Consider the following 13,097-nt stretch of genomic DNA (forward strand, 5'->3'; position numbering starts at 1 on the left):
CTTGGGCCAAAATATGAGCATTTTGATTCAGTGGTTGAAATGATTTTTTTTTTGCAAGTGAGAAAAACATTAGCAGGCAAATCCGTGAACCAACAAATAAAATTGGTGTGGTCATGTGGATTTGATTAACTGGTTCTCGTTTTTTTCTATTTCCATTCCACAGAAATGATGAAATTAATTAACTCAGAAATGAAATTAACCAAATAAATAAAAGGAGAAGCATGTTGTTAGCATCAGTTGGGAAGAGAAATCTATGATGGTCTTGATAAGATCCCATAAATTTGTGTTAATTGGCTCAAGCCTAGCCCTCACAAAAGAAGATTATACATTTTGTAATGTATAGCAGAGCTAACATAAACATTGCAGAGAATGGGGCAAATATATTTTATATCCTACGGAAATAAAGCAGTCAGAGTACAGAAAATAATTTTATCTGGTCGGTAAATATAGGATATTGTGGTTTTATTTTTACACAACCGGTAACACCCCCCCCCCGCTTTTGAGAAACTCTAAGGAAGGTGTCTGATAGACATAAAAATGTAGGCAGGTTAGAGTTGTTACTGGTTTTGTAGTTACCCCAATATTCTAGCAGAGTTGTAACAGATGAAGATTGTTGTTATTCTCTGTATCCATACTGTACCTGATGACCCAACAACAGTCAAACTCATGGCTGCAGTTTCAGCATATGTCACTAGGAGGAGCTGATGAACACAGCCAACACCATGTCCACCATATAATTATGACATATCCATTTTAGTCTCAGACACCACCTACCTTCAACAATCAGCACAGCAGCAGACCAATCGGCAGCAACGTGGCTGGAGGTGTGTCTTCATTCTGCCTCCCCATTGGCCAGCAGCACCAGGTCAAAGGTCTACAAAACTTTCCTGCATGACAAGAAAAAAGGCAAATCTTTGTTTATTTCTAAATTCTACGTAATTATACTGCACTATTTTTAAGTGCTCCTTTGCTGCAAAATTATACAGAAATAGACATGGAATTTGCATATTCAACATAACAATCATATTCTGTATAACAACAGTCACAATTGACATATTGAATATTTTCAGATTAAACCACTTCTAGTAATATCTTTGGTATTTCTCTGAGTATAGTCTTATCGTTAATGGATGGAAATATATACTATTGTATACTTGTAATGTTTATGGAAGAATACATAAATGTTAGTTCAACTCGTTATTTGACTACTCTCACTTTCAACTATCTACTAGTCCATTTCCCTTTCAGACCATTGTTACTGGTTCTAACACTGTATCCACTGTGTTAGGTTTGCCCCCATCTCCAGCCATGTTTACCCCAATGACAGCCTCAGACTGACAGTGTTTACATGAAGCACAGTGCCAGGATGTCTCCTCCAACGTTTCAAAGGGAACAACAAGCGACCACAAATATCCTGGGACAGTACAGGCTAACACACCATCATGTGTTCTCAAACACAGGTCTAAAACATGGACAAACTCCACTGTTTATAGGTTAAATCTTCCAGTTCATTCATCATTTCCTGAACGTAAATCTTTTAGACTCCCATCATGCTCTTAAACTTTAAGTTAAAGTTGGTGTTATTTAAATGCTGTGCAACAGCAAAACAACCCAATTTACATGCAGGCAAATGATCTTATGAAAACTGTGTACGTTTTTTCTGCATGTAAATCGGACTTCTTTGACATGATGTACGTCACGAATGTATGTTCAGAATGATCATACGCTGCCTCAAGGGCTGGCATATGAACTGAACGTATATCTTGACATATGTCAAAGCATGCCAGTTGACACCCAGAAAAAATTTGACATATGCAATTTTCGTACGCTAGCATGTGTATGCAGTTTTCATACTGTTCATTCTGTACATATACTACAAATACTAGTACTGTATGACAACGATCATTACAACATCATATTACTACAAAACCAAATTGTCAAAACAAATTATGAAAAGAATATTTCTAGTCTTCTTCCATTCTTAGTTTCTCACAGTCGACACGCTAAGGAAAATCTTAGCTACTGTACATTTTTACACTGACTGACGCAGACAAAACCCATTCAGAAATAGCCAGACTCGTGCTCTTAAAAACAAACAAAGGAGTCTAAAACTGCATCTTCCCACTCAGATTCTCCATTATAAGAAGCCTACAGACCTCTATCTCAAAGACTAACTGCTAAGCTTACTTGTGAGTAACTCTAAAGCCTTGTCTGCGTCTGCTCAATCTCTTGCTGCTCACAAGTTTACTGGACGTGCTCTAAGTTTCCAGTCGGGTAAAACTCTGCCCCCTAAATGAGGACAAAAATCACAGACAGACTCTGTTACTGGTGTTAGAACCCCCTCTTTGCCCTGAAAAAGGCCCCTTGCATTGACATTTCTGCATGGTAACAAAAGGGTCAGGATTTTGTTGAAAAGAGATCTGCTGCCCACTTGCATGCCAGCATTGTTCCCCAGCAAAACTCCCCGACTGGAAAATTGCGCCAAATGGAATTCAGCAATTTCTTCCTTCCGCCCCGCTCGAAGAAAGGGGAAGGGAAGAAAGGCTGGGGAATTTACATGGGAATGGCTTCAGGGCATCTGTCTACTGTGGTCGGGGCTGGGAAGAAGATACATTTGTACACAAACTTGACCTAGGGCTAGAAATACTGACTGCATGTGCATCTTACTTGGTGCACCAAATTTGGAGCTGTGCACCCATTTTCTTCTATGGGTGCACCAGTACACCCAAATATTTTCGTAGGCTTACATATTAGTATGCAAAGATGTTAAATGTATAGTAGTATACAGCATATTCTGAACATCCATGTGCTAGAAAAATAATAAATCTTTGTAGTAGTGCTTCTCTTTAGAAATGAAACAGTTTTTGCTGACATTATTATATGGTGCATGCCAAAAAATGTTTGTGCACCCGATTTTTTAGGCTGGGTGCACCAGTGCATGCACCTATTCCCAAAAATGAATTTGGAGCCCTGTGACCTGTGTTTCAACTTCACTGGTTCCAGGACACCATAGAGTAACAAACTGGTTCACCCTGTAAATGTCTCGACAGGAAACATTCCTATACTCATCCTGACGAAACATCGGCATGTTCAGAATCAAGCCCCATAACTACATCTACATTATAGTAAATTTTTCTCAAACAAGATAGACTGGAAAATCATCAAGTGCTGAGAACAACCACTCTATTATAAAGTTTTAAACTTGACTTTTCTTAAAACCTACCTAAAAGTCACACCGGTTGTAAACGAAATCTGTCCAAATTACTACGTGTATATTATATTATCGTAGCAATAGTGATGGCCTGCTTGTAACAAAATGTTCTAAATGTACTTTAGCCCACTCCAGCTCTTATATGTACCTCAGGTTTATATGTTTATTCCCTTGTAATATAATTACCACTACATACCCTCAGATACAAAATAAAGTTTGAAAATGAACAGGTTTTTACTTTGCGAAATCTGTAATTACAAAAACCTACACGTTAACATTCCATCCATCAACCCACAGTGACAGCAAGGTCGTTTATAATCCTTCAACTGACCTTGAACCCAATTTCTCGGCCTGCCTGTTGATCCTTACAATCTAATATTCAAGGTCATCCCATCGTCATAGCAACGGTTGACCCCTCCAATGCTTTCTACACATCTGGAGGATCAAGTTTTCCACATACTGTGTTGGGCCACAGCAATTAAATTTTATGGATGACATCCTCTGCAAACCCAAAATCTTATGCGATAGGGCGAAAAAAACAAGGCAAGGCAAAAAAAAAACAGGATTCCTACTTTCAAATTTTGAGATCATAATAACTTTGTAACAATAATTGAGGTGAGAAAACATGATATCATACCCAACAGGTCTTTTATTCCTGTATTCACAGAACTGATACACAGATAACCCATTTTCAGCTTGTTTAAGACCACTGTCAGAGGGCAACAAAATTTCTTGTTTCCCTTCCCAAAATCAAGCGAAAATCAATGCGTGCTCTGATGTCATCCATAAAAATGACTTGCTGTGGCCTTGGGGTGTGGGTGATGTTTTGAACTTCAACTTGTGGGTTCCAAAGTGCCGGCCCATAGAGACCCGTGACCCCATGTAAATGCCCAGGATCTGTATCAAAGCGACCAGCATGGTGCCGGGCAGATGTGGGCCTTCAGGGAAGCGTAGGGAATCGGTTCGCTCGCCATGAAATAACGGAAAATTGAAAACCTCAGGTTCAGCCTTGGAAGTGGGGCCAGGAAGTCTGGAGGGGATCAAAAGGGAGGGGGGCGTATTTTGCACTTAGAGTAACTTACGGTAAGTCATGAAATGACTTACACAAGCAATCTTGCAGTTAAGAAGAGACACAGCCTACAGTATACATGAAGATTTGTGGATAGCAAAATAAGATCTTATATAAAATAAGTTTTCAAAGAATGAGAAGACTAATATTTCCACAAATTTCTAATTGGTAACACCAATCATATTCATCAATGGTACATCCCTGAATATTGTCCTCCCTTTCAAACATTTACTGGAATATCCCCAAACTTTGCTCATCACAAAAAAAAGTTTCCCCAGAGCTGAGAAATCTCTGATTACAACCCCCCCCATTATGTCACAGTGGGATGTCCCAACTTGTAATCAACCTACAATTTCCCCTGTTCTGGGCCACTGCCATTCTAAAGAAAGGGAGACAAGGCTCAGGGCAGAGGGTCTTGGCCCTATAATTTGTTACACCAAGAACAAAGATGCATGTACAGTACATGGCCAGGGGCCAGAATAAGGAAAGTTTGTAAATTTCTTTCCGGAAATCCTTATAATTTGAATGCTGCGTAAACACTAAACAGTATACATTGTACATAAACAATTCAAAGTTTCTAACAGTTATTGAGTCAGTCCTGCCCTACATGGGCTATAAGAGCTGACAACTATCTTGTTCTACATTGAAATTTTATTGTGACAAATATACAGCATAAAGATATAGCATTAGATAAGACAGAGGAAATTGAATTTGCAATCCTAGCTATTAGTATCAAGAGAAACCTAGGCTGTGAGACATGTGATCCAATAATATGGTTGACTTCTAAAAAGGGGCAAATAAATGTAATTTCGACCCCAATCATATGACAGTTTCAACCACAAATTTTCTCAATATTTCTTTATTCCTACGTATATACAATCATGTACTAATATAGCTTACAAAAGTGTACTTGGGATAATGAAGAAAGCAATGATGAGGTCCGTGATTTGGCTCATACCTAGTCGTCAAGAGTGGCGACAGAATTTTGTACATTTGAATGAGAACAAGTGCTCAAAGAATCTGCTTGGAAATTACATTCTAGCTTTTTTTCCAAATCTATGAATCTAGAAATTACAATGGTGTTGTTAAAACTTACCTGCTTGCCTAGATATCTACAGCAAAGATAGCTATATAGGTGTTATTTAAAGCCCTATAGGAATGTCACACCTGGGCTATTTATAGATAGGCACATCCCAGCTTATGTCTATCACAATTGTCCCTTCTTCTTCCAAGTGGATATTTTCCTACCTTGGGTATTGAATAGAGATATTCCACCCAAGTCTTTTACATTTGAATGGCATAAAAAAGGCTTTGAAGTGATCTTTATTGTTCCATTGTCTGTTGAAGAATAGCGATTGTTGAGTACCTAATTACAGTTAGCCTTTGTGTGATGAACACTTGGATTGACTATCAATAGACTGGATGTACTGTATTCATGGCTTCCACTTCGATCATGAATTTTTCTGGGTCGAAAATCTTGCCCACATTGCATAAAAATGACATGGATATTTCCATGGCTTTTTGTTGAAATTTGCCTTTCAAATGCATGCGGGGAATAGCTTTTTCAGAGGGTTAGAAGTACTAACATCTCCAGTGGGAATATAACCCCTTAGATGCCTTGGCTCTTTGATGGTCGTTCAGTGACGCTCACTTTACTACATCCCTCTCTCTATACTCTTGGCGCCAAGCAAATGTAGGGTCAGCTCAGTGACTTATGGTGTTCTGGTGCTTTTTATGCATGTTGGGCTTGAAATACTACCTGTATATGCAGGTTAGTGCAGGTAAAATTGGAGCTGTGCAGGTATTTCTGATGTCTACCTGTACCTAACCAGCACTGGTCCATGTACTGGGTATATGCACCTTAGTGCAGGTAAAATTGGAGCTGTGCATGTATTTCTGATAGTAGTAGTGTAGTCTACCCGCACACAAGTAAGTCAAGTATACGAAACATCAATTCAATGCAAGCCAATTTACATGCAGGAAAAAATTGAGGTACACTTGTGTGTATACATGTACACACACGGTTTTCATACCTCAGGTTTTTGCCTTCATGTGTAAATCGGGTTTTAGCATGCTGGGCTGAACCTGTATGCAAAAGGGAAGTGCTCCCACATGCAGTTTGGGAGTTAGCCCTCCCAAATCTGCATCAACTTGTTTATTCTTCCTGGACATAATCTTCTCTCCAAGCAGAGTCTCACGCTGAGCTGTTTTGACCAGCACTGGAGCAGGGTCTGCTCAGATAAGAGACTCCGATTTCTCACACTCTGGTTGTTTACAAACGTAGGACTCTTAGGCCAGTGGTCCATCACACCAAGAAAAAAAAATGATCCGGATTGAGCATCGATTCAGATTAGAATTCATAAATCGGGATCATCGCGTGTTTTTGGAGTGTGAATCCTGGAATCAGTTCAATTTTCTCCGATCTGAACCAAAAGTAATCCACCGTCCTCAACCTGGCTCAAGGAGGTGCAAGACAATTGCTGCATTGTCAATCAGGATAGATAATTTCTGACAACGATTGATGCTCAATTCGGTTCACTTTCTTAGTGTGAACGTGTTCTGAGATTTAAAGGAATTTTAGGACAGTAAAACTGGATTTTCAAAGTCAATTTTCTAGTCAATATTCGGTCAGTTGACAGTCATCCCTACCACCAAAGGATTGACCGCAATTTAAAAATTGAAATAAAATGGGTCATGAACATGAGGGAAATTGAAATAAACGTGAGAGAAATCGCCAACCAATACAGGTCACATGTAAATTCCAATGTTACTGGCCATGAAAGCACTTAAAATTCAGCATACAAACTTACCTTGAAAATGGCATTCAAATTCTTTAATGCCTTTATCGAGTACGGTACATTTTGAAATGGTCATGGTGCACGAGGGTTTATAATACTATTATTGCAGTTTTCACTGTGTCTCTATACTGTGAAAGCACATATAAAACTTGTTTTCAAAGAATCCCTACTTTGGAATGGAATGATCCAAATATCAACCATCTTTCGTTCTTCCGTGATACGATATGATTTGTACAATACGCGGCGGTGGTCAGGTGTGGCTTCCGTGAATGCCGTTAATATTACATGTACCGTTCCTCCATCAATTCCCATGATGCTGTATCTGTTGGGAACATTTGCACGATCATTTTTCTTAGTCTGTTTCCATGACGACTGCATTCCGATACATTCCCGAAAAGAGCGGAAATTCCCCATAGGAATCCCAAACATAGCATTTGAAGGGATTCGGCCTTTGTTAGAATTGTCAGATCTTGATTGGAAAATGGCTGACAAGGACAATTTTAATGACGAGATTTTTCCGATATATTATCACTCATAAATCATTAATTCCTTTTAAAATGTGGTCCTAAAATGGTGCAAATTTCATGTTCACAAAACCTGGAGGTATTCTATTCAAAATATAATCACTATTTTGTTTGACATTTAGTTCTCATATGAAATGCATTATATGTATTTTCAAATCAAGATATGATTTCTGCAAAAGTAACATTTTTCCTGCCATCTTCTGATCATAAACGAAATTTGAGCAGAAAAATTTGCCCTTAATCTTATTTTTTTGACACATGCTAACATTAAAAATAATAATCTTGTGTATATGTTACTCACAATTCTCCCTAGTACTCCTACAAAGAGTAAAAGCACAAGGTGACAAAATTCACAGTCACAAACGTTCTGCTTGTTTCATCCTGTGACTCAGGCCTGTCACTCACCATTCCGACCATAAAACTGCCAACTTCCTTCCACCTGATTGGACAAAACTCTAAACAGGTTATTTGGAGGTCAGCTGGATGGATGTACATGTCATGCTAATCTGGTGACTGTTGAAATCTCACAGACCACAGACTTAGCCTCCATAGCATGCCAAAAACTGGGGGTTTTGGGGGTCTTCAGGCCGGGTCTTTGGGAGCTTTTATGTGCTATTTTCTGATTGCATATAGACGACATATATATATCCGGCCTGGTTGAATAAACCGTTTTAGAACAGCCGAAGACCACCAAACCCCCAGTTCCCGTATAAGCCTGCTACGGAGGCACAGACAGACTATTTAGATAATAACTATCATTCTGACTCTAGAACATTCTATCTTCAGGGCTCGAAATATCCAACCGGAACAATTTGTAGAAAGAATTTTCAGGCCATAGGCAAAAAAAATAATCAAGTTGCCAATTTTGGAACATAAAAAATAATCAGTCTCATAACAAACACCTACTACATGTAGCTAGTATGTAGTGGTAAAAAAACAAACATGCAGCAAAATAGCAACTGATCTATATTTGCCAGCTTACTTTCGCCAACGGCTAATACCATACATACCATATTGAAACCCTATCATTTGCCTCTATCTAAAATAGTAAAATTTACCATTTTGAGGTTTTTATCCACATGAAATAAACATGTCATTTTTCTCAATATATGTCTGACCAAGAATGTTAAAGAGAGAACTCCTTGATCTGATAATATACGTTGCAAAAAATCCCACACAAATAAGGCCTGGTTCAAGAAACATGACACAGTAAATCTACTTACCTATAACCTATCTCTTGAGATTTCACATAAACAGTTCAAGGCCTTTCCTGTTTGTTTCAAAGTCTCCTCAGAAATTTCGACACTCCTGAATATATATAAACAAACCTGTACTAAGCACCGAGAGGTCATGTTTTGGACATACCTGCATGGTAAGCCAGGCTCTGGGTTGTGAAACCAGGCTAGTCTCTCGTGTAAGACCATCCCAGTTATACATTATTCACCACCTATAATGACCAGGTGCCATTCAGGACACATACGGGATCTTATTACAGTTTCATGTACAGGCTGGTCAGGGCTTGAAATCCTTTTTTTCTACACACCTGCATATCATTGCCACTGAATGTATACTACTGTACAGCATGTTGTTGACATCTACATATGTAAGTGTCAGAAAAATAAGAAAATCTTTGTTGTACTTGTAGTATTTTTTTTAGAACTGAACATTTTTTGCTGCACAAACCTGCATATACCAGGACATTTACCAGTGGAGGTTAGGTGCAGGTAGACATCAGAAAATTACAAATAGTACCTGCACAACTCCCATTTTACCTGCACTAACCTGCATATGCAGGTAACAGATAACTACCAGATACAATTCAGTACACATACGGGATCATCTTACGGTTTCATGTACACCCAGGTGCCTACAGGGAAATGGCAGTGTTTTGCACAGGTACAGTAAGCTACTTGAATTTTATTCTTTCTCCTAGTCTTTTATTTTGGACATCCTGAGAGCTAGACACTGCGACAGGGTATGTCATCTTTGCGGCATGTGGGGCAACAAACCAGTCAGTATTACTCATAGTCATACTCATAGACAATTGGTTTGACAATACCCAGTTATTAAATACCAACCTGAGAAAACTATTCTGGGCTAAATAAAAGAAATAAGGCATACGTGTATGCGACAAAAAAATGATGTGCATTATCCATATGTAACGCTATAACAGTATAACTATAAATCTTCATAAGCAGGCATGGAAATGTAATATAGATTATGATACACAGTCACTGCACCAAACTGTATCAATATAAATTGAGTATCATGTGTTGGGATCAACATCTAAAAACACAATATTCTACCAGCACAAGAAAAAGTATCGTAAAAAATAAATATGTTAAAACAGACCATATAGCTCTAGTCACATCTTAATCTTAATTGCCAATCAAAAACACTTTCTTTTTTACAATCAATAAAATCAACTTAATTAGGAATGTTGACATGGACACTTCCAGGGTAGTCAGTCAATTAAGACCCCCTAGCTATGCACTGATGTGTTCTTGATGACCATGTAATGACATTTGTTGAAATGTGATATTACTATTAAATCACCAAATCAACCTGTCGTCCGACTTGTGACATGAACATTTCTAGGGCAACAGGTCAATCAAGACCCCCTAGCTATGCACTGATGACTCTTGATGATCATGTACAACCAGTAATGACACTTGTTGAACTGGAACATTACTGTAATAATCAAATCAACCTGTCGTTCAACTTGTGACATGATGATGAACATTTCCAGTCAATCAAGACCTCCTAGCTATGCATTGATGTGTTCTTGATGACCAAGTATAGCCAGTAATGACACTTGTTGAACTGGGGCATTACTACTAATAATCAAATCAACCTGTCATTCAACTTGTGACATTACAATTTTTCTGGGGCAGCCAGTCAATCAAGACCCCCTAGCTATGCACTGATGTGTTCTTGATGACCATATAATGATGAATAAGTCCAATAACAAGTAATTGCCACTTGTTGAACAGTGGAATTAACACTAATAACCAAATCAACATCTGATAAGAACACTTCCAGGGCAGCCAGTCAATCAAGACCCCCTAGCTGTGTAGTAAGGACACTTGATGAACTGTGAATGATATCAGATTTCAGTGCTAATTAGTCATAGTCAAAGCCCTGTGCTGTATAATTATGAGCAGCTATTAACATAATATGGATGTCAGTATAGATATAGAGAATTCATTTACACTATTATTAGTAAGAAATGTATCACAGTAATACAATAATTAGATTACATAGGGACATGCAATTACACTTACAGTGCTGATGTTATTATGTATATACTATAGTGAGTGGATGATAGCTACATTTTATCAGTTACTCCAGTGCATTTTTGTTCCAGCTCAACTCTAAAAAAGCAAAATGACGAAAGACTTTTATGGATCATTTCTTGAAATTTGCCTGGAGAGACATTCTGAGTCACCAAGGTAATAGATATGCTACTGCTGTTTCACTTAAATTAAAAGCCTCCGTAGCAGGCTTATAGAACTGGGGGTTTCTGATTAGCCCAGTTCAAAAAACGAGGGTAATTCAACCAAGCCGGCTATGTTTTCTATATGCAATCAGAAAATAGCACATAAAAGCTCCCAAAGACCATGAAGACCCCCAAACCCCCAGTTTTTGGCATTCTATGTAGTATGTTTCACAAGGCCATTTGAATGGTCTGCAGGGAATACAGGCCTAGGTCGACCACCATTAGTTCTGCTGGGATTACAGACCTCACACTGATGGAATTTCTCTCTATTCTGGTGGTTCTGAAGGTCCAGCCATTTCTGATGAAATGGTAGCAACTATAGGAGAGAAATTTGAACCACTGCTAAGCCTAATGCTAATGCATTTGAAACATATAATGATACTGGACTACTTTTCCTAACTGAATACAAATTACCAGAGCAATTTTTTCCACACTGATACCATCAACAACGTAAAGGAGCTCACGATAGTCTAGTAAGTCTTTATTGACTTTAAGAAAATGTTTGATTCCCAAGCTGGATTCATTTGATTATATGCGTCCAATGTTTATGCAAGTTTGTATCTGCTCAAGCATGTAGCAAGGCACTTAGAGGGTCTATGTCACTGATACATGCCTGTGTGTGTGCTGTGTTTTATCAGGGATTAAGACGGTTCAGGAAAAACTAGTATTACTATTAGCATTACTACAGAACTGTCCCCATTTCTAAATTATAACATCATCTGCAAGTGTTCCAATATTGCAGCATTTTTATAATCAACCTTTAACATACTAAATATTACTAACTTAGGTAGCCTTTTGCAACAAAATTCGTATTGGTGATGGGGTTAGGCAGCAGGATAAAATGTATTCTCAATCTCACCATCATACAATTCCATATTCATAAGCACATAGTGTAACAAGTCATGTATTTTCATGCAGAGCTCAAATAAATAAGCAAACTCATGATATAAAATGGAAGATTATCAATATCATACCATTTTACACACTTATTCAAAGACAAAAAAACAATTTATTATCACTAAGATCTGTACCTCTGACAATCATTTAGCATAAGTATATGAAACACTGCAGATTGTTAATTGCTTATTAGCTTAATTGTGGTGGCACAATGGAGCTTTCTACCAATGTGTTGATTGTGTAATAATGCTGGGAATAAAAAAAAGTGTTGCAAATTATAATAGCTGATAGATTTTTTTAGCATTACAGATTACATTCTAGACCATTCTCCATTCTGATTCTTGTCCACAGCATCCATATGACATGAAATGCATATTAAAATCTTAACAGGCTGGATCCAACTGTGCAAGGGTAGACAGTCCAGATAACATCTTGGCTAAAATTCCTGTGCAAGGTCGGCATGAGCAACTGGTTTCTTTTTTCTCTGGCCGATCTGAGGAGAGAGCGGATCGCTCCCCACATGTGTCGGTGTGTGTGGTGGTGTGTTTGAGGCTCTTTCTATGTGCCATACCGCCAGTAGAAAACATGTCAAGAGTTCCCAGCATGTCTTCTAGTACTGACACCGACATACCATCTCTCAACACCCACCACCTCACAACAACACATTTTCAAAACCCCTCTACTCACGATATCAAAACATATTCCTAAGAAAACAACAACAGGTACTGAAGTACCCGCGAAAAATACGTATTCAGATCTAGTAAGATTTGTAGGAGTTGGTGGTCGATGGACAATTTATTTGGAAACCACAAAGGGACGATTATAGCTTTGAATAGAAGGGACTGATCCGAAATCTAGAACGATAGAGTACTCACCCTTTCTGCGCGGTTCTGTGAGGTTTTGAGGGTCTTCACATAGCTTGTGGCGTCGCAAATAACTTGTGGTGTCCAGAAGGTGAGAGAAATGAAAACTTGAAGCGTTTAAGCGAACAGAAATGCGAATTTTGGACAACAGAGTTCGCCTCGAAGCATATCCGCTATACAAGAAAGCAGAGCCAAATCTGACGTCACGTGACCTTGGTCTGACTCATTTTCTTGGA

General features: G+C 38.4%; 1 protein-coding gene across 1 annotated transcript in view; it reads right to left on the reverse strand.

Moving 5' to 3' along the window:
• Nucleotides 1-13,071, reverse strand: part of LOC109468773 (adenomatous polyposis coli protein-like) — a 64,897-nt gene extending 51,826 nt beyond the window's left edge. Inside the window, exons 1-2 of the mRNA XM_019767099.1 lie at nt 12,874-13,071; nt 775-887 (exon numbers count right to left, since the gene is read on the reverse strand). The gene's annotated coding sequence lies outside the window, so the exon portion shown is untranslated. The remainder of the gene's footprint in view (nt 1-774; nt 888-12,873) is intronic.
• Between the last annotated feature and the right edge of the window lie 26 nt (nt 13,072-13,097).

Source organism: Branchiostoma belcheri, unplaced genomic scaffold (genome assembly GCF_001625305.1).
Source record: "Branchiostoma belcheri isolate BF01 breed outbred unplaced genomic scaffold, Haploidv18h27 scaffold2, whole genome shotgun sequence".
Lineage (NCBI taxonomy): Eukaryota > Metazoa > Chordata > Leptocardii > Amphioxiformes > Branchiostomatidae > Branchiostoma > Branchiostoma belcheri.